The sequence below is a fragment of the Elephas maximus genome, chromosome 21 (assembly GCF_024166365.1).
Source record: "Elephas maximus indicus isolate mEleMax1 chromosome 21, mEleMax1 primary haplotype, whole genome shotgun sequence".
Taxonomy (NCBI): domain Eukaryota; kingdom Metazoa; phylum Chordata; class Mammalia; order Proboscidea; family Elephantidae; genus Elephas; species Elephas maximus.
In genome coordinates this window covers 66,554,832-66,576,863 of record NC_064839.1, presented here as the reverse complement: position 1 = coordinate 66,576,863, position 22,032 = coordinate 66,554,832, and the positions used below count along the sequence as shown (strand labels likewise).

The following is a 22,032-nucleotide window of genomic DNA, read 5'->3' as shown; positions in this document are numbered from 1 at the left end:
AAACATGCATTCTTCTTGAAGATCTACTAATGATTTATTTTATGCCTTTGTTCTACATGGGTAATACAGACTTAGATTTCTTCCATACTTTTTCATTTCGTACAACATTTATGTTTTTCCCTAGATATCCACCTTGTTCATTTCCTTCTTCAACTATCTTTATTAACAATACACACATTGTTTTAACTCCCAATGAGTGAATAGCGACAGTATCTTGATCCTTTACTATATGTCAGACATCTATCAGGTATTTGTTTATTTTTTTAATCTTTCTTCTTTTAATATGGAGTGCTTCACCAATTTGTGCGTCATCCTTGTGCAGGAGTCATGCTAATCTTCTCTGTATTGTTTCAATTTTAGGATATGTGCTGCCAAAATAAGTACCATCTGTTAGGTACTTCAAATACAATACCTTGTTTTTTCTTCACTATACCCCTTGTAAGTTAGGTATTACAGTTTTCCAAATAAAATCAAGTAAAGTTGAAATTTTTCTTGCCAGTCTATGCTTATGTGACTACTTTTTCATCTGATTTTCTCACTGCCTGAGCTAAATTCTTGTAGGGGTTAATTAACAATACTTCGAAAATCACCTGATTCTGACTACCTAGCAGCCAAATAAATCGCCGAAACAATGGACTCAAACATACCAAGGATCATGGAGATGAAAAAGTACTAGGCATTGTCTCTTTCAGTTATACGTAAGGTTGCCATGAGTCGAAGACAACTCAAAAACAACTCTAATTACAACAACAAAGCATTTGAATATATGGCTCCTGATGGAAAAGTGAACCTTGGGAGAAAAACTGTTAATAGATGAATAAGCCCATCTACTATTGGGTGGAAAATTATTAATAAAGCAAAGATCCAGTTGAACACCATTATTTTGTACAGTAATCCACTTATACCTAACACATAAAGCATTTAACATTTCTAAGAAACTATACATTTAATCATTCCCATTTACATTTTCCTTTGCTTGATACCAGGGAGTACTAGAAGTCTTGAACGATTAGTCATCATAATGTACAAATCTAGTATAAAAGCTTCGATACTGCAGTAAAGTGTGAATCAACCACAGTTGTTCAGACTAGGAGGAATCTAGGATCATATATAACAACCATCATCCTCTTTCTTTTCTTCACAGTTGCCTTAATCCTGGCCTTTGTCTTATTTGACCTACCTTATCCTTGTAATTCCTGCCTTGAATGATTGGATTATCAAATCCTGCAATTTCTTTGCTTATAGTTATAAGCAAGGGAGCTGAAGAGAGCTTACAGGCTCATACTACACGTATCCCGCTCCATTTTTTTTCCTTTATTTCTGCGTTTTTGCTGGTATCTGTATTTTTACATCTATATCCTTAGTTAAAAAAGACCCTTAACAAGATGGATTGACATAGTGGCTACAACAGTGGGCTCAAGCACAGCAATGATTGTGAATACGGCACAGGACCGGGCGTTGTTTCATTCTGTTGTGCATAAGGTTGCTATGAGTCAACAACAACATGTCCTGGATTTTACCTTGCTTCTTTGTCTGCTTGCTCTCTGCTTCAGTCTAGGTTGCACTGCACCTTGAAATTATTCTCTCTGTACCTCTTTATTCTCATTCTTTCTGCATCTATCCCCTCTCTTATTCCAAACCTTCTTCTGAGGATTTTGGCATCTATGTATTTTTCTTTTCCTTATTTCAGTCCTTGGGTTGTCTTTATGACAGGCATACATCCCTTTCTCCACTGACACTGACGATATCAATAACATCCCCTCCCCAGTTTTTCCCAGCTGGAAGTAGCTCAGATTCTCTTTTTTAAGTGGCTTTTCCATCCAATGCTCTTAACGCACTTGTATGCAACTAAAATTTTGCAGCTCAATTACATCAAGTTAATATTAACACCAGAGTTACAATGGTTCTCAGCCTACGTCTGTCATTTTTGCTAATATTCACAGCCCTCTGTTAGCTCTGGACTTCTAAGATCTTAGGAGGGCGCTAGATGGATGGGCAAGAGATTCCTCACCTGCAAAAGCTAAAGGGAAGGAAGTAGGTAGGTAGAGCCTTCAGACTGCGTTGCAAGTTAGACTCCTGTGAAAGAAGAGAGAAAAAGGAAGAATGAGTAGGTGAGGAGAGCCTCAAACTGCTGCTCAGTTTTAAGAAACTTTTGGCCAGACCAATGGTGTATCCTCAAACTGGAGTCATCCATCATCATGCATCGTAGGAGTGGGCTGGCATAAGTCTCCCTGCTGCACTCGGAAAATAAATGGTAATATCCTGGCAGAATCATGGCTTTGGCCCAAATCCAGAAGTGAAACCAGAATGGTGACAGCTGGGCTGTCAGTCAACTATACCCAATTCAGCAAGATATCTGAGCAGAATATTTTCGTGCCCACATTTTCCTGGCCACCACATTCTCTTAGTATTTCCTAATGAGTCATAAGACATGGTGGCAACTCATGAGTTTTTCTGCATTAGGCCTGTGCTTCTACTTCTGCCTTCTTCTAGCTCCTCAGTGCTATTCTCCGTGTTCCTGCCTCTCATCATGCCCTGTGGACATTCTGGAACTACCCACTATCCTGGGGTAATCTATTACCTCTCCACTCTCCTAGGGTGGTGAGGGAGAGGCTTACAAGGAAGAGCTGTAACTGCCTCCCCTTTACCACATGTGAGATATGGATGAGATGTGGAATTCCTTTGCAGTAAACACTTTGGCCTCTGGTCTTGGTTTCTGAGAGCAGAACCACAACCGAGGCCATTGTATGGGTGCTGACCCAACCAAGAAGGATCACTTGGGGTCCAATGCTGCACTTGGGTGAGGCCAATAAAAGGTCTTAGAAGACAGGGGCTCAATGGAACTTCTGGGTTGGAAAGAGTAAACACTTTTCTCTCTAGAGGGTAAATACATCCCCTGGGGACATGGAAGCTCTGTGCCAAGACCCCTCTCAGACTTCCCCTTTCTATTTGTATCCTCTTTCCTTCTAGATTAAAGATAGTCCTTTCTCTGCAGTTTGTGATGCATTCTATTGGATTATCAGACCTAAGAATTAGAGAAGGGACAGGTACCCACTGACCTAGCACCAGGTGAAAGGGGATGAAACAGAAATGGCTGCACTGGCATCTAGGGCCTGAACTGACCAGGAAAGGAAAGTTGAGGTTTTTGTACCAGCTTCCTTCGACTAGTTTAATATCATGCCATTACATCCCAGGCAAACAGTGACCCTTCTTTTTCCTAACAGGAAAAGAAAAAAGTTTGTAACTTCAGATGAAACTTATTTTTTAAGTTTATATTACTGTACATGAGAGTGTTATACTAACAGCGTAGTATGTGGCTCTTCTCATATTCCAAGGGATGTCTGTAGTCAACCCTCCTTGGGATGGTTTCTCCACACTTAGGTATTTAGACAGAGCCCCGCCTCCCTCTTCAACCCCCCATCCCGCCTCTTTGTGACAGGGATTAGCTTAACCCAACCAATGGGAAGGCCCTAGAGGAAAGTGTGTCCTCAGAACAAGCTCTCAATCACTGGGACTGAAGAGAGGCCCCAGCCTTAGGCTCTTCATAGGATCATAGAGGGATTTTAGAGTCCATTCAGAAAAATCAAGAGAGAAATACACTCTTTACAAGTGGCTCCAGAAACACAATTACATCAGAATGTAATATTTCGACATTAATACATCCCACAAAGTCTCAGTTTTTCACCTTTAACTTCATATGCAGGTCATTATTGTTACAGTACAAACTGAACTTAAACTACCTCAGTCTAGCACTTCCTTCCTGCAGCCTTTTAGAACACCACGTCATATCTTCTATCAGTGAATTTTAAGAAAAAACACAGCAAGCAACTCTGAGAGAAAAGTGCAACCTAAACCCACATGCAGCAAAGAAGCAGTAAACTAAATTTGGAGAGATGGACTCCTGTCCCAACAATACACAACAATCCTAAGGTAACACTTCCCTTTACAGTCTAAAACCTCTTCACTAAAGTGAATATTTTGTTTCAAAGTCCCCCCGCCACCCCGAACAATAGGAGGCCTACTTTGCATTGATTAAGAATCCTTTTAGAAGGTTACAAGAGAAAAACAAGCAAAAGCTTCTCCAGTTGGAGTACTTAACCCTTACTTCAGAGATTAAAAATGTGTGTAGCTTTAAAACGGTATCTTTTCCAGCTACTGCCAGTTCTGTGGAGCCCTGGTGCCTAGGTTAGAACACTGCTTCTAATCAAAAGGTTGGAGGTTTGAATCTACCAGCCACTCCTTGGAAACACTGTAGAGCAGTTCTATTCTGTCCTGTAGGGTCACTATGAGTCAGAATCGACTCGGCAGCAGCGAGTTAACAAGTACCGGTTCTACAGAGGATAACAAAAAGGTCTGAAGTTTCAGCCAGGGAACTATTATTTTTTTATTGTGCTTTAAGTGAAAGTTTACAAACCAAGTCAGTCTCTCATACAAAAACTTATACGCACCTTGCTATATAGCACTAGTTTTTTTTTTTTTATACTCCTAGTTGTTCTCCCACTAATGAGACAGCACATTGCTTCCCTCCACTCTCTGTTTTTGTGTCCATTCAGCCAGCTTCTGACTCCCTCTGCCCTCTCATCTCCTCTCCAGACAGGAGCTGCCCACATAGTCTCATGTGTGTACCTGATCCAAGATGCTCGCTCTTCACCAGTATTATTGTCTATTCCATAGACCAATCCAATCCCTATATGAAGAGTTGGCTTTGGGAATGGTTCCTGTCTTGGGCTAACAGAAGGTCTGGGGACCATGACCTCTGGGGTCCTTCTAGTCTCAGTCAGACCATTAAGTCTGGTCTTTTTACAAGAGTTTGGGGACTGCATCTCACTGCTCTCCTGCTCCCTCGGGGGTTCTTTGCTGTGTTCCCTGTCAGGGAAGTCATCTAGTTCTTCTGGTTTATGTGGCCCTTTCTGTCTCTTGGGCTCATAATTATGTTGTGTCTTTGGCCTTCTTCATTCTCCTTTGCTCCAGGTAGTTTGAGACCAATTGATGCATCTTAGATGGCTACTTGCTAGCGTTTAAGTCCCCAGATGCCACTCTTTAAAGTGGGATGCAGAATGTTTTCTTAACAGATTTTATTATGCCAATTAACTTAGATGTCCCCTGAAACCATGGTCCCCAAATCCTGGCCCCTGCTATGCTGCCCTTCGAAGCATTCAGTTTATTCAGGAAACTTCTGTGCGTTTGGTTTAGTCCAGTTGTGCTGACCTCGCCTGTATTGTGTGTTGTCTTTCCCTTCACCTAAAATAGTTCTTATCCACTACCTAATTAGTGAAAAGCCCTCTCTTTCCCTCCCTCCCAGCTCTCGTAACCATTAAGGAATATTTTCTTCTCTGTTTATTTTTTGAGGCCTTGTAATAGTGGTCTCATACAATATTTGTCCTTTTGCAATTGACTGATTTCACTCAGCATAATGCCTTCCAGATTCCTCCATGTTATGAAATGTTTCACAGATTCATTGTTGTTCTTTATCGATGCATACTATTCCATTGTGTGAATATACCATAATTTATTTATCCATTCATCCATTGATGGGCACCTTGGTTGCTTCCATCTTTTTGCTATTGTAAACAGTGCTGCAATGAACATGGCTATGCATATACCTGTTCGTGTAAAGGCTTTTATTTCTCTAGGATACATTCCAAGGGGTGGGATTGTTGGATCGTATGGTACTTCTATTTCTAGCTTTTTAAGGAAGCGCCAAATCAATTTCTAAATTGGTTGTACCATTTTACATTCCCACCAGCAGTATAAGTGTTCCAGTCTCTCCACAACCTCTCCAACATTTACTATTTTGTGTTTTTTGGATTAATGCCAGGCCAGCCTTGTTGGAGTGAGATGAAATCTCATTGTAGTTTTGATTTGCATTTCTCTAATGGCTAGTGATTGTGAGCATTTACTCATTTACCTGTTAGCTACCTGAATACCTTCTTTAGTGAAGTACCTGTTCATATCCTTGGCTCATTTTTTAATTATTTGTCTTTTTGTAGTTCAGTTTTTGCAGTATCATGTAGATTTTAGAGATCAGACACTGATGGGAAACGTCATAGCTAAAAACGTTTTCCCAGTCTGTAAGTAATCTTTTTACTCTTTTGGTGAAGTCTTTGGATGAGCACAGGTTTTTGATTTTTAGGAGCTCCCCGTTATCTAGTTTCTCTTCTTCATTGTTAGTAATGTTTCGTATACTGTTTATGCCATGTATTAGGGCTCCTAACGTTGTCCCTATTTTTTCTTCCATGACCTTTATCGTTTTATATTTTATATTTAGGTCTTTGATCCATTTTGAGTTTATTTTTGTGCATGGTGTGAGGTATGGGTCTTGTTTCATTTTTTTGCCGATGGATATCCAGTTATGCCAGCACCATTTGTTAAAAAGACTGTCTTTTCCCCATTTAACTGACTTTGGGCCTTTGTCAAATATCAACTGCTCATATGTGGATGGATTTATGCCTGGATTCTCAGTTATGTTCCATCAGTCTATGTATCTGTTGTTGTACCAGTACCAGGCTGTTTTGACTACCGTGGTAGCATAATGGGTTCTAAAATCAGGTAGTGTGAGGCCTCTCACTTTGTTCTGCTTTTTCAGTAATGCTTTGCTTATTCGGGGCCTCTTTCCCTTCCATATGAAGTTGGTGATTTGGTTCTCCATCTCATTAAAAAATGTCGTTGGAATTTGGATTGGAATTCTGTTGTATCTATATATGGCTTTTGGTAGAATAGACATTTTTACAATGTTGAGTCTTCCTATCCATGAGCAAGGTATATTTTTCCACTTATGTAGGTCTCTTTTGGTTTCTTGTAATAGTGTTTTGTAGTTTTCTTTGTACAGGTCTTTTACATCTCTGGCAAGATCTATTCCTAAGTATTTTATCTCCTTGGGAGTTACTGTAAACGGTATTGATTTGGTGATTTCTTCTTCAATGTTCTTTTTTTTTTTTTTTTTAATAACTTTTATTAAGCTTCAAGTGAACGTTTACAAATCCAATCAGTCTGTCACATATAAGTTTACATACATCTCACTCCCTACTCCCACTTGCTCTCCCCCTCTTGAGTCAGCCCTTTCAGTCTCTCCTTTCTTGACAATTTTGCCGGCTTCCCTCTCTCTCTATCCTCCCATCCCCCCTCCAGACAAGAGTTGCCAACACAATCTCGAGTGTCCACCTGATATCATTAGCTCACTCTTCATCAGCGTCTCTATCCCACCCGCTAACCAGTCCCTTTCATTTCTGATGAGTTGTCTTCGGGGATGGTTCCTGTCCTGTGTCAACTGAAGGTCTGGGGAGCATGGCCGTCGGGATTCCTCCAGTCTCAGTCAGACCATTAAGTTTGGTCTTTTTATGAGAATTTGGGGTCTGCATCCCACTGATCTCCTGCTCCCTCAGGGGTCCTCTGCTATGCTCCCCGTCAGGGCAGTCATCGATTGTGGCCGGGCACCAACTAGTTCTTCTGGTCTCAGGATGATGTAGGTCTCTGGTTCATGTGGCCCTTTCTGTCTCTTGGGCTCTTAGTTGTCGTGTGGCCTTGGTGTTCTTCATTTTCCTTTGCTCCAGGTGGGTTGAGACCAATTGATGCATCTTAGATGGCCGCTTGTTAGCATTTAAGACCCCAGACGCCACATTTCAAAGTGGGATGCAGAATGATTTCATAATAGAATTATTTTGCCTATTGACATAGAAGTCCCCGAAAACCATGTTCCCCAGACCCCCGCGCTTGCTCTGCTGACCTTTGAAGCATTCATTTTATCCCGGAAACTTCTTTGCTTTTGGTCCAGTCCAATTGAGCTGACCTTCCATGTATTGAGTGTTGTCTTTCCCTTCACCTAAAGCAGTTCTTATCTACTGATTAATCAATAAAAAACTCTCTCCCTCCCTCCCCTCCTCGTAACCACAAAAGTATGTGTTCTTCTCAGGTTTACTATTTCTCAAGATCTTATAATAGTGGTCTTATACAATATTTGTCCTTTTGCCTCTGACTCATTTCGCTCAGCATAATGCCTTCCAGGTTCCTCCATGTTATGAAATGTTTCAGAGATTCGTCACTGTTCTTTATTGATGCGTAGTATTCCATTGTGTGAATATACCACAATTTATTTACCCATTCATCCGTAGATGGACACCTTGGTTGCTTCCAACTTTTTGCTATTGTAAACTGAGCTGCAATAAACATGGGTGTGCATATATCTGTTTGTATGAAGGCTCTTGTATCTCTAGGGTATATTCCTAGGAGTGGGATTTCTGGGTTGTATGGTAGTTCTATTTCTAACTGTTTAAGATAACGCCAGATGGATTTCCAAAGTGGTTGTACCATTTTACATTCCCACCAGCAGTGTATGAGAGTTCCAATCTCTCCGCAGCCTCTCCAACATTTATTCTTTTGTGTTTTTTGGATTAATGCCAGCCTTGCTGGTGTGAGATGGAATCTCATCGTAGTTTTAATTTGCATTTCTCTAATGGCTAATGATCGAGAGCATTTTCTCATGTATCTGTTGGCTGCCTGAATATCTTCTTGAGTGAAATGTGTGTTCATATCCTTTGCCCACTTCTTGATTGGGTTGTTTGTCTTTTTGTGGTTGCGTTTTGACAGAATCATGTAGATTTTAGAGATCAGGCGCTGGTCAGAGATGTCATAGCTGAAAATTCTTTCCCAGTCTGTAGGTGGTCTTTTTACTCTTTTGGAGGAGCCTTTAGATGAGCATAGGTGTTTGATTTTTAGGAGCTCCCAGTTATCGGGTTTCTCTTCATCATTTTTGGTAATGTTTTGTATTCTGTTTATGCCTTGTATTAGGGCTCCTAGGGTTGTCCCAATTTTTTCTTCCATGATCTTTATCGTTTTAGTCTTTATGTTTAGGTCTTTGATCCACTTGGAGTTAGTTTTTGTGCATGGTGTGAGGTATGGGTCCTGTTTCATTTTTTTGCAAATGGATATCCAGTTATGCCAGCACCATTTGTTAAAAAGGCTATCTTTTCCCCAGTTAATTGACACTGGTCCTTTGTCAAATATCAGCTGCTCATACGTGGATGGATCTATGTCTGGGTTCTCAATTCTGTTCCATTGGTCTATGTTCCTGTTGTTGTACCAGTACCAGGCTGTTTTGACTACTGTGGCTGTATAGTAGGTTCTGAAGTCAGGTAGGGTGAGGCCTCCGACTTTCTTCTTCTTTTTCAGTAGTGCTTTGCTTATCCGGGGCTTCTTTCCCTTCCATATGAAATTGGTGATTTGTTTCTCTATCCCCTTAAAATATGACATTGGAATTTGGATCGGAAGTGCGTTAAATGTATAGATGGCTTTTGGTAGAATAGACATTTTTACTATGTTAAGTCTTCCTATCCGTGAGCAAGATATGTTTTTCCATTTAAATATGTCCTTTTTAATTTCTTGTAGTAGAGCTTTGTAGTTTTCTTTGTATAGGTCTTTTACATCCTTGGTAAGATTTATTCCTAAGTATCTTATCTTCTTGGGGGCTACTGTGAATGGTATTGATTTGGTGATTTCCTCTTCGGTGTTCTTTTCGTTAATGTAGAGGAATCCAAGTGATTTTTGTATGTTTATTTTATAACCTGAGACTCTGCCAAACTCTTCTATTAGTTTCAGTAGTTTTCTGTTGGATTCCTTAGGGTTTTCTGTGTATATAATCATGTCATCTGCAAATAGTGATAACTTTACTTCTTCCTTGCCAATCCAGATACCTTTTATTTCTTTGTCTAGCCTAATTGCCCTGGCTAGGACTTCTAGCACAATGTTGAATAAGACCGGTGATAAAGGGCATCCTTGTCTGGTTCCCGTTCTCAAGGGAAATGCTTTCAAGTTCTCTCCATTTAGAGTGATATTGGCTGTTGGCTTTGCATAGATGCCCTTTATTATGTTGAGGAATTTTCCTTCAATTCCTATTTTGGTAAGAGTTTTTATCATGAATGGGTGTTGGACTTTGTCAAATGCCTTTTCTGCATCAATTGATAAGATCATGTGGTTTTTGTCTTTTGTTTTATTTATGTGATGGATTACATTAATGGTTTTTCTGATATTAAACCAGCCTTGCATACCTGGTATAAATCCCACTTGATCAGGGTGAATTATTTTTTTGATGTGTTGTTGGATTCTATTGGCTAGAATTTTGTTGAGGATTTTTGCATCAATGTTCATGAGGGATATAGGTCTATAATTTTCTTTTTTTGTAATGTCTTTACCTGGTTTTGGTATCAGGGAGATGGTGGCTTCATAGAATGAGTTGGGTAGTATTCCGTCATTTTCTATGCTTTGGAATACCTTTAGTAGTAGTGGTGTTAACTCTTCTCTGAAAGTTTGGTAGAACTCTGCAGTGAAGCCATCCGGGCCAGGGCTTTTTTTTGTTGGGAGTTTTTTGATTACCGTTTCAATCTCTTTTTTTGTTATGGGTCTATTTAGTTGTTCTACTTCTGAATGTGTTAGTTTAGGTAGGTAGTGTTTTTCCAGGAATTCATCCATTTCTTCTAGGTTTTCAAATTTGTTAGAGTACAATTTTTCATAATAATCTGAAAGGATTCTTTTAATTTCATTTGGTTCTGTTGTGATGTGGTCCTTCTCATTTCTTATTCGGGTTATTTGTTTCCTTTCCTGTGTTTCTTTAGTCAGTCTAGCCAATGGTTTATCAATTTTGTTAATTTTTTCAAAGAACCAGCTTTTGGCTTTGTTAATTCTTTCAATTGTTTTTCTGTTCTCTAATTCATTTAGTTCAGCTCTAATTTTTATTATTTGTTTTCTTTTGGTGCCTGATGGATTCTTTTGTTGCTCACTTTCTATTTGTTCAAGTTGTAGGGACAGTTCTCTGATTTTGGCTCTTTCTTCTTTTTGTATGTTGCATTTATTGATATAAATTGGACTCTGAGCACTGCTTTTGCTGTGTCCCAGAGGTTTTGATAGGAAGTATTTTCATTCTCGTTGCTTTCTATGAATTTCCTTATTCCCTCCTTGATGTCTTCTATAACCCAGTCTTTTTTCAGGAGGGTATTGTTCATTTTCCAAGTATTTGATTTCTTTTCCCTAGTTTTTCTGTTATTGATCTCTAGTTTTATTGCCTTGTGGTCTGAGAAGATGCTTTGTAATATTTCGATGTTTTGGACTCTGCAAAGGTTTGTTTTATGACCTAATATGTGGTCTATTCTAGAGAATGTTCCATGTGTGCTAGAAAAAAAAGTATATTTTGCAGCAGTTGGGTGGAGAGTTCTGTATAAGTCAATGAGGTCAAGTTGGTTGATTGGTGTAATTAGATCTTCCGTGTCTCTGTTGAGCTTCTTACTGGATGTCCTCTCCTTCTCCGAAAGTGGTGTGTTGAAGTCTCCTACTATAATTGTGGAGGTATCTATCTCACTTTTCAATTCTGTTAAAATTTGATTTATGTATCTTGCAGCCCTGTCATTGGGTGCATAAATATTTAATATGGTTATGTCTTCCTGATCAATTGTCCCTTTTATCATTATATAGTGTCCTTCTTTATCCTTTGTGGTGGATTTAAGTCTAAAGTCTATTTTGTCAGAAATTAATATTGCTACTCCTCTTCTTTTTTGCTTATTGTTTGCTTGATATACTTTTTTCCATCCTTTGAGTTTTAGTTTGTTTGTGTCTCTAAGTCTAAGGTGTGTCTCTTGTAGGCAGCATATAGGTGGATCGTGTTTCTTTATCCAGTCTGTGACTCTCTGTCTCTTTATTGGTGCATTTAGTCCATTTACATTCAGGGTAATTATAGATAAATAAGTTTTTAGTGCTGTCATTTTGATGCCTTTTTATGTGTGTTGTTGACAATTTCATTTTTCCACATACTTTTTTGTGCTGAGGCGTTTTTCTTAGTAAATTGTGAGATCCTCATTTTCATAGTGTTTGACTTTATGTTAGTTGAGTTGTTACGTTTTTCTTGGTTTTTATCTTGAGTTATAGAGTTGTTATACCTTTTTGTGGTTACCTTATTATTTACCCCTAGTTTTCTAAGTAAAAACCTAACTTGTATTGTTCTATATCGCCTTGTATCACTCTCCATATGGCAGTTCAATGCCTCCTGTATTTAGTCCCTCTTTTTGATTATTGTGATCTTTTACCTATTGACTTCCATGATTCCCTGTTATGTGTATTTTTTTTTAATTAATCTTAATTTGTTTGTTTTTGTGATTTTCCTATTTGAGTTGATATCAGGATGTTCTGTTTTGTGACCTTGTGTTGTGCTGATATCTGATATTATTGGTTCTCTGACCAAACAATATCCTTTAGTATTTCTTGTAGCTTTGGTTTGGTTTTTGCAAATTCTCTAAACTTGTGTTTGTCTGTAAATATCTTAATTTCGCCTTCATATTTCAGAGAGAGTTTTGCTGGATATATGATCCTTGGCTGGCAGTTTTTCTCCTTCAGTGTTCTGTATATGTCGTCCCATTCCCTTCTTGCCTGCATGGTTTCTGCTGAGTAGTCTGAACTTATTCTTATTGATTCTCCCTTGAAGGAAACCTTTCTTTTCTCCCTGGCTGCTTTTAAAATTTTCTGTTTATCTTTGGTTTTGGTGAGTTTGATGATAATATGTCTTGGTGTTTTTCTTTTTGGATCAATCTTAAATGGGGTTCGATGAGCATCTTGGATAGATATCCTTTCGTCTTTCATGATGTCAGGGAAGTTTTCTGTCAGGAGTTCTTCAACTATTTTCTCTGTGTTTTCTGTCCCCCCTCCCTGTTCTGGGACTCCAATCACCCGCAGGTTATCCTTCTTGATAGAGTCCCACATAATTCTTAGGGTTTCTTCATTTTTTTTAATTCTTTTATCTGATTTTTTTTCAGCTATGTTGGTGTCGATTCCCTGGTCCTCCAGATGTCCCAGTCTGCATTCTAATTGCTCGAGTCTGCTCCTCTGACTTCCTAGTGCGTTGTCTAATTCTGTTATTTTATTGTTAATCTTTTGGATTTCTACATGTTGTCTCTCTATGGATTCTTGCAACTTATTAATTTTTCCAGTATGTTCTTGAATAATCTTTTTGAGTTCTTCAACAGTTTTATCAGTGTGTTCCTTGGCTTTTTCTGCAGTTATCCTAATTTCATTTGTGATATCATTAAGCATTCTGTAAATTAGTTTTTTATATTCTGTATCTGATAATTCCAAGATTGTATCTTCATTTGGGAAAGATTTTGATTCTTTTGCTTGGGGGGTTGGAGAAGCTGTCATGGTCTGCTTCTTTAAGTGGTTTGATATGGATTGTTGTCTCCGAGCCATCACTGGGAAACTAGTTTTTCCAGAAAACCCACTGCGTCCAGTCCAAATCCCTGCAGGACGGTTCCCCCGCTCGGACGTTGCTCTTTCTGCTCCAAGACCAGTCACTGCCTCCCGGGGACTTCTCCTACCGGCTGAGTCCCACGCCGCCCGTGGAACCGGCTGGTCCCCCTCCCGGGGTTAGTTCAGGGGGGTGGAGCAGCTCTCTGTGCTTGTACCGTACCTGACTGGTACGCTGGCTCCAGGCTCTGGAAACAATCACTGCTTCCCCGTATTAGTTCTCTAAATCTGTGTTTGTTTTTCAGGGTTCGTAGATTGTTATGTATGTGATCGATTCACTTGTTTTTCCGTGTCTTTGTTGTAAGAGGGATCCGAGGTAGCGTCTGCCTAGTCCGCCATCTTGGCTCCGCCGCTTCAATGTTCTTTTGTTGGTGTGGAGGAATCCAGCTGTTTTTTGGATGTTTATCTTGTATCCTGATACTCTGCTGAACTCTCCTATTAGTTTCAGTAGTTTTCTTGAGGATTCTTTAGGATTTTCTGTGTATAAGATCATGTCATATGCAAATAGAGACTTTTACTTCTTGCTTACCAATCTGGACGCCCTTTATTTCTTTATCTAGCCTAATTGCTCTGGCTAGGACCTCCAGCTCAATGCTGAATAGGTGTAGTGATAAAAGACATCTTTGTCTGGTTCCCGATCTCAAGGGGAATGCTTTCAGACTCTCTCCATTTAGGATGATGTTGGCCGTTGTCAGCCAGGGAACTTTTTACAGATAAAAATCACTAAATCTACCATCTTTTAAGGTGTCCAAAGTTCCATTTTATTTTCTTTAAATCTGGATCATGTAATCTATAAATGCGAACTACCTGCTGAAACCCCTCTGTACCATTACATGTACTGTGTCACTTCCTAAATCTTCTAAGAATGTGGTGAGTACACTTTCCAATTACATTAATTTCGATTATTCTAATTCCAAATAAATGATTTACTCTTAATAATCTCAAACCAAAACCTGCTGCCATCCATTCAATTCCAACTCATAGTGACCCTATTGGACAGAGTAGAACTGCTCCATAGAGCTTCCAGGGAGATCCTGGTGGATTTGAACTGCAGCCACCAGGATTTCCTTAGGCGTTAGAAAATTTCCCTTTGTATTTAGCCAAATATATCTCCCATTGTCCTTAATTTTACTCTCTGGAAGCACACAAAAAGTCTCATCCTTCAAATAACTAAGAAAATGTATCATTTGTTATCTTTATGCCTAACAAGCTCTTTTCCTTCAGCTATGTGTTTTTTTTTTTTTGTTTTGTTTTTTTATGTTTTATTCTATATGGTATGGGATTTATTTTTAAATCTTGGGATTTGTTAGCGGAGCAACTTACAAGTTTTTTTTACTATTTACAATATATAGGAACATGGGGACATCTCTAGTTTACTTTTCACATCTTTAATATGTAGATATAGAGACACTAGTGCCGATTTCATAAGGTAGTTTGAAATTTATTTGCGACTGTGCATATAAATAACACAGCACAGTACTTGGCACATAACATTAGCTACTGCTTTTGTGGGCACTTTTCTCTGGATAATCTTCAGTTTCTATCTGTATTAAAATAGGATATGCAGATTTGAACAAATTATTCAAGAGGTTATCTGGGAGGCACACTTCTCCTAATTAACATAACTGAAAAACCTATTCTTTGTCAATAATAAGTGAATATACATATCAAACGTATATTCACCTAACACTCCCACCCAAAGAATGTACTGTCTATTCCTTCTTTTAATCACAGTTATTTAGTGGTGGAAACACTTAATACTCTCAGCTGCTAACCAAAAAGTTGGAGGTTCAAGTCCACCCAGAGATATCTCAGGAGACTTGTGATCTATTCCAAAAAGTCGGCTACTGAAAATTCTGTGAAGCACAGTTCTGTTGTGACACACTTGGGGTTGCCATCAATTTGATGACAACTAATTACTAGTAATTAACAAGTTGCTATGGATGGAATGGAAACCCTGGCGGTGTAGTAGTTAAGAGCTACATCTGCTAACCGAAAGGTTGGCAGTTCGAATCCACCAGGTGCTCCTTGAAAACTCTATGGGGCAGTTCTATTCTGTCCTATGGGGTCGCTATGAGTCAGAATTGACTCGATGGCAATGGGTTTTTGGTTTTATGGATGGAATTGGAGTCCTGGTGATGCAGTGGTTAAGAGTTCAGCTGCTAAACAAAAGATCAGCAGTTTGACTTCACCAGGTGCTCCTTGGAAACCCAGGGCAGTTTTACTCTAAAAATTTTTTTTTTTATATAGGGTCTCTATGAGTCAGAATCAACTTGACGGCAATGGGTATGGATGGCATTGTGTCCCCCAAAAATATATTTTAAAAAATGTATTGTAAATTTTAAACTCTACCTGATGTTATAATCCCATTTGTGAATGGTTGTGTTTGTTATGTTAATGAGGCAGAGGTTAGTATAGACTGTATCTTGAGTCTATCTCTTTTAGGATATAAAAGAGATTAAACAAGCAAGTGAGAAAGGAGAAATAGAGGAAAAGAGATGCCAAGCTACATGAAGATCACCCAGGAACAGAATCTAGAAGAGACAAGAACCTTTCTCCAGAGCTTACAGAGAAAGCTTTCCTCCAGAGCTGGCACTCTGAATTCAAGATTTCTAGCGTTCTAAACTGTGAGAAAATAAATTTCTGTTTGTTCAAGCCCTCCACTTGTGGTATTTCTGTTACAGCAGCACTAGATAACTAAGACCCAGAATTTGGTACAAAGTATAGGATGCTGCTCTAACAAATACCTGAAATATAGAAGTTGTTTTGGAAATGGATAATGAGTAGAAGCTGGAAGACTTTAAAAGTGCCTAATATTAAAAGCCTAGATTGCCTTGAAGAGACTGTTGTTAGAAATATGGATATCAAAGGCAATTCTGGTGAGGGCTCAGAAGGAAGCTAGGAGAGCTATAGAGAAAATGTCTATTGTCTTAGAGAATACACATAGCACCAGCAACTGAATGGTGCTAAAAATGTGGACATTAAATGTGTTTCTGGTGAGACATTAAAAGAAAATGATGAGCATGTGACTGGACAACGGAGGAAGGGAAATGTTTTTTATGCAGTGGCAAAGAACTTGTCTGAACTATGTTCAAATGTTTAGTAGAAGGTAGAATTTGTAAGTGATGAACCTGGATATCTGGCTGATGAAATTTTAAAGCAAGATCTTAAAGGGGCTGTGTGTGGGGGTTCTCCTTGACACTTATAGTAAAATGTGAGATGAAAGAGATGGACTTAAAAATGAACTGTGCAAAATGAAAACAAAACTTAAAGATTTGGAAAATTCTGTTGTACAAATTAGGGACATGTAGAATGGGAAACCCTGGTGGCGTAGTGGTTAAGTGCTACAGCTGCTAACTAAAGGGTCAGCAGTTTGAATCCACCAGGCGCTCCTTGGAAACTCTATGGGGCAGTTTTAGTCCGTCCTATAGGGTCGCTATGAGTCAGAGTCGACTCGACAGCACTGGGTATCCTAGAATGTTCACCAGGGACATGGCTACATAATCTTTTGATAAAGAGATTTAAGCCTGTGACTGATGGATCTAACCAACTATCACAGCAGAAAACCCATCATTTTAGACTGAAAGGGACAGAGAAAGAATGAAAGGGGAAAAAAAAAACTGCCTCTTTGAATTCTACAGGCAGGAAGCAGGCCAAAGAAGCTACATCTATTGTCCTCCAAGGAAAGAAAAAGACCATCGCTGGAGCAGCTCAGAGACAGCAGAATTGTTGGAAGGAGCATTGGAACTGGGCCTTTTTGGTTTTGAATTGTGTGGCCATGGTCTCCTGGATCTCAAAGGGTGGGACCACAGCCTCCTGGGTTTCAAAGAGTTGGATCTTTGCCAACTCAGTTCTAGAGTGCAGGGCTGCTGTTAAGACGTGCCAAGGAGATGGAGCCCCTACCCAAAGCTGAGAGGGTGGGGCTTCCATACCCAAGGGGCAGAAGAAAGTGGCTTTCTAGGGCTGAGGAGGTAGAGTAGCCACGCGAATGGACTAGAATGGGGCCATCCAAAGATGAGGGAGCAGAGTTGCCATGCCAGTGGGCCTGGAAGGTGGAACTAAAGCCCAGGGCCAAGAGGCCTCCACCCAGAATCCCAGGAGTATGGGTCAGCACTCAGAGTTTAGAGCACAGGGCCATTTCCTAGATGGCCTCAGAGAACAGAGAGTATTTTCAAGCCTTGAGAGCTAATGTTAATTGTTCTGCTGGGTTTTGGACTTCTTTGATACCTATTACCCCTTCTTTCCCTCCAATTTCTCCCATTTGTAATGGAAATGTCTACCTTGTGCCTGTTTTACCGTTGTACTTTGGAAACAGATAACTCGTAATCTAGATTTCATAGGTTCACAGATGAAGAGGAATTTTGCCCCAGAATGGAGTATGCCTAAAGTCATGCCCCTATTTGATTTAGATGATTCAGAAAATGAGATTTTGGACTTGGAGTTAATTTAAGACTTTTGGGATGATGTAATGGGGTAAACGTGTTTTGCCTTGGGAAGGACATGAATTTTGGGGGGCCAAAGGGTGGAATGTTATGGATTGAACAGTGTCCCCAAAAAATATGTGTTGGAAATCTTAACCTCTACCTGTGGTTATGATCCCATTTGTGAATGGGTTGTGTTTTTTATGTTAAAGGCAGGATTAGTGTAGGCTGTATCTTAAATCAATCTCTTTTGAGATATAAAAGAGGTTAAACAAGCAAGTAGAAAGGAGAAACAAGGGAAGTAAGATGCCAAGCTACATGAAGATTGTCCAGGAATAGAAGCTAGAAAAAACAAGGACCTACCTTCAGAGCCTACAGAAAAATAGAGCCAGCACCCTGAATTTGGACTTCTAGCCTCCTAAACTTTGAGGAAATAAATTTCTGTTTCTTAAAGACATCCATTTGTGGTCTTTCTGTTATAGCAGCACTAGATAACTAAGACACAAGTCAGCGTGGAAGGCAAGAGGTATAGCAAGGTGATGAATACACTGAATGGTTACAAGAGTGACAGATATGCATACATGTAAACAAACAGTTGTAACAGTTAGGCATGGAACATGTATGATAAGAACTATGAAAAAAATGTAAAATTGTTACTAAAACAGAGATAATTACCAAATGGTTTTGTTTGGGAAGATGCCAGAGAAGGTTTTAGAGAAGAGGTATTTGATATGAGCCTAACACATCCATTCATTCATTTGTCCATATAGCCATTCATCTATTCATTCACTTAATCTTTACTCAATGATTTCTATTGCCCAAGGTCTATGCTTACTGCACTAATTGCTGTAGACAATACAGTGACAAGGACCTGGCCCTTGTCCCTAAAGAGCAAACAATCTAATAGAAGAGCCAAACAGATAAATGAGCATTTCAATATACTGTGGTTAATGCCATGAAGTACAGATTGTTAAGAGAACACCTGAATTTGGTCATAAGAGAAGGTTCAGGTGTAATCTGAGTAGGTTTGCCAGATTTAGCAAAATAACAATGCAGGATGCCAATCTAAATTTTAATTTCAAAAAAAAGATCTTTTTTTGAGTATAAGTATGTCCCAGGCAATATTTAGGATGTATTTATACTACACAATTATGCACCTGTTATCTGAAATTTGAATTTAAATAAGCGTCCTGTATTTTATCTGGCAAAAATAAATCTGAGAAAGGAATTGAATACATGTTGTCCTCCACTCAGGATACATGGAAGAGACTGGAAGACCATATGGGACAGAGAAAACAGCATCTAAAGGAGCTGGAATAACTCAATACTCTGTGAGTGAAGAGGCAAGCTGAAGAAAGATGAATCCAGAAAGACGAAGAGAGTATTATAAACTATATTAAGGACTCTATCCCTTAGAGCAAATAGTAGCCATTTAAGGGCTTAAGCAGGGAACCGATATGACGAATTTCATTTTTCAAAGATCACTCTAGTTGCTGTGTGAAGAATGGATTCAAGGAAAGAGGTCTGGAGTGAGAGACGAGTCAATCTGGAAAGAAGGAATGCAGGTGATGCAATTTTGGGTAAAGGAAATAGTTTCAGCAAAGCCTTAAACACAAAGACATGGAAATCAAGGTGCATTCGAGGAATAGGGAACAGCTTGCATAGCAAGGAACAGAGTGGGAGGAAATTAAAGTAGAAATTGAGATCGAGCCCAGTTTTTTTAGGGAGCTTATGAAAAAAAAAAATTTTTTTTTAATGTGGTAAATCCTTTAGACTTCATCCCTAGAAAGAAGCTAAAAATTTTAAAGGGATTATCATTATTATCCAATTTCTCAATTTGAGGAAATGGACAAGTTAGGCTGACCTCAAAAATGTCAGGTACAAAAAAGTTAGTGATAATTCTGTAGAGAAGTTGGAAAGAAGATCAAGTTAAGGAAGAAATAATTAAAGTACTCTAATCAAATGATTAAAAATGAAAAAATATAGATTAAAGATGACCTATCTCTGTTTTTTTATCTCTGTAGAAACTTAAATATTAGCAACTCTATCAGTAGAAGCTTCAATCTTAAAATATCAAGATTAGTATTCTGAGTACAAATAAACTCCAGACCAGAGAACCATAAGAAAACTGTTATGCTAAGACTTGGACCTGAAAACATTTTCTTCTTCAACTTTTTCTTTCCAGATACATCTTAATCATCATCATCCTCTTCATCGTGGCTAACATCAGCTATGTTTCAGACAGGATTTTATGCACCCTGGAAATTTCAACTCATTCAACACCCACTGAAAACTTATTAGGTAGCTGTTGTTTTTATTTCCATTTCACGAATAAGGAACTTTACAAATTGTTCAAAATCACAGCTAGTAAATGGCAGCGTGACTCCAGAGACTCGAGATGTAAAAGTGTTAATGTCTTAAAACAGCTAAACTCTCAAGTAATGAATAGACTCCCCACCCTCAGAAAAGGAATAAAACTCCATTAAAATGGCTACTGGGGAGAAAAATAAGATGAGAAAAGTAAATATTCTCAATGCACATTGGTATCATCAATTCAGATTAATTGTCACAAACAAAATCTAGATCCTCTTTAGCAGGGCTGAAATTCAGCCAAGATTTGATAAAAGCAAGATCTGTTTCATCTATCATACGTTTCATCTATTATACATAGGTCATGTCAACATTTCAAAAGGAAGAAACAAGCACATCTAGCTCTATGAATTTATCTGTACTCCAAAAGTGGATCTGCATTTAAGAGGCAGATCTTTAAGCAGCCTTACAAAAGTGAGGTGCAAATCAGAATTACAGTCCACAGAGAGTCACTGCTACTAGTTCCCCCACCCCAAAAGGATGACCAATAAGATTAAATGAATAGATTAATTAAATGGATAGATTAAATGCAAATACACCTTTATATGTATATTTTCCAAGATCTGTCATGAAAGAAAGAATAATCTGACTAAGATTTAAGCAAAGGTAGGAGTTGGAGTTAGGTAAGAAATGAACTAAGGTTGACTTTGAATTTAAAGTTTCAGAGGCTTATGGGAATAAGAGAGAATGCCCAGTGCTTCCTCAATATAAAAAGTCTAATATGTTGGTTTCAAATATAAAGCAAGAATCAAAAAGGCTTCTCCCTCAATATGAGAGTAAAACAGAAACAAAAGTATTCTCTATTCATTGAACATGAGAGAGAAAGAATGAAATTTGTCTCGCATCTTTACACTCAGTGTATCTGAAAGGTGGAGGGGGATTAGTTTAAAATTTAGAGTGGTGAGACCCACAGACACTTGATAAAAGCAAAAGAGAATCCTCCCTGGAAGAACCCACCTTTAGCTCATGCCTTAAGAATTCACAAATGTAAAGTATTTTAAAAAGTAAATAAATAAAGAGCAACCAGTAGCCAAAAATCACAATACACACAAGGAAACAGAATATATAAGCAAGAGTAAGCAGAAAACAAAAAAGGACAATAAAAAGGGACCCACAGAGCTTTCAGATATTGAATTTATAGTCAAAGAATATATTTTTAAAAGCATGTTGAATATTTTTCAAGAAATGAGAAGTTTAAAACAAAAGTAAGAACAAAAGTAAGAATTTCGAAAATGAAACATAAGCACTGATAGAAATTAAAAACCCAAAATTTTAGACAGAGCTAAGAGTTAGTAGACTGAAATCTGGACCTAAGGAAATCATGCAGAGTGCAGCACAGGGAGACAAAGACATAGACAATACGAAAGACAGATTGAAAGACACAGATCTCAGAGAAAGAAGTTCTAAACTGAGTTTCAGCAGGAAAAAAAAGAAAAGATGAGGAGGAGAAAATACTTGAAGAGGTATGGACTGAGTACTTTGCATACGCTTTGTTGGGCCCTGCATAGATTTAAGTAGCCCGAGGAAAGCCAGAAGGAAAAAAATAAAAATAAATCGACATCATAGGTTCTGTTAAACTGCTGAAAAATAAAAAAAATTAGATAACAGAAAAGCAGCTAAATAAAGGAGAGATTACATTTAGGGAAATAATTTAAAATTAGAATAACAGAAGTTATTATTATAACAAAAGCAGTGCTGAAATTGAGAAGACAATGGAATGATAAAATAAATGTGATTAGAGAAAACAATTGTCAATTTAGGATTGTATACCTGATGAAAATACCTTTCAGATGTAAATATGATGTTGGAATTCTCACCAGATTAAGACAAAGTGAGTGACATACTATCAATAGATCTGTATTAAATGAAATTCTAACAATATATTTCAGGCAAAACGAAAATGACAGCAAAAGGAAGATCTAAGATTGAAACATAAAAAAGAGCAAGAGAAGGGGTAAATATGTAG

General features: G+C 38.4%; 1 non-coding gene across 1 annotated transcript; it reads right to left on the bottom strand.

The window, feature by feature from the left end:
• Window positions 1–277: 277 nt before the first annotated feature.
• LOC126065212 (U6 spliceosomal RNA) lies at window positions 278–384 on the bottom strand. Its single transcript, XR_007514763.1, has one exon. It is a non-coding gene; the product is annotated as a U6 spliceosomal RNA (small nuclear RNA).
• Window positions 385–22,032: the final 21,648 nt, after the last annotated feature.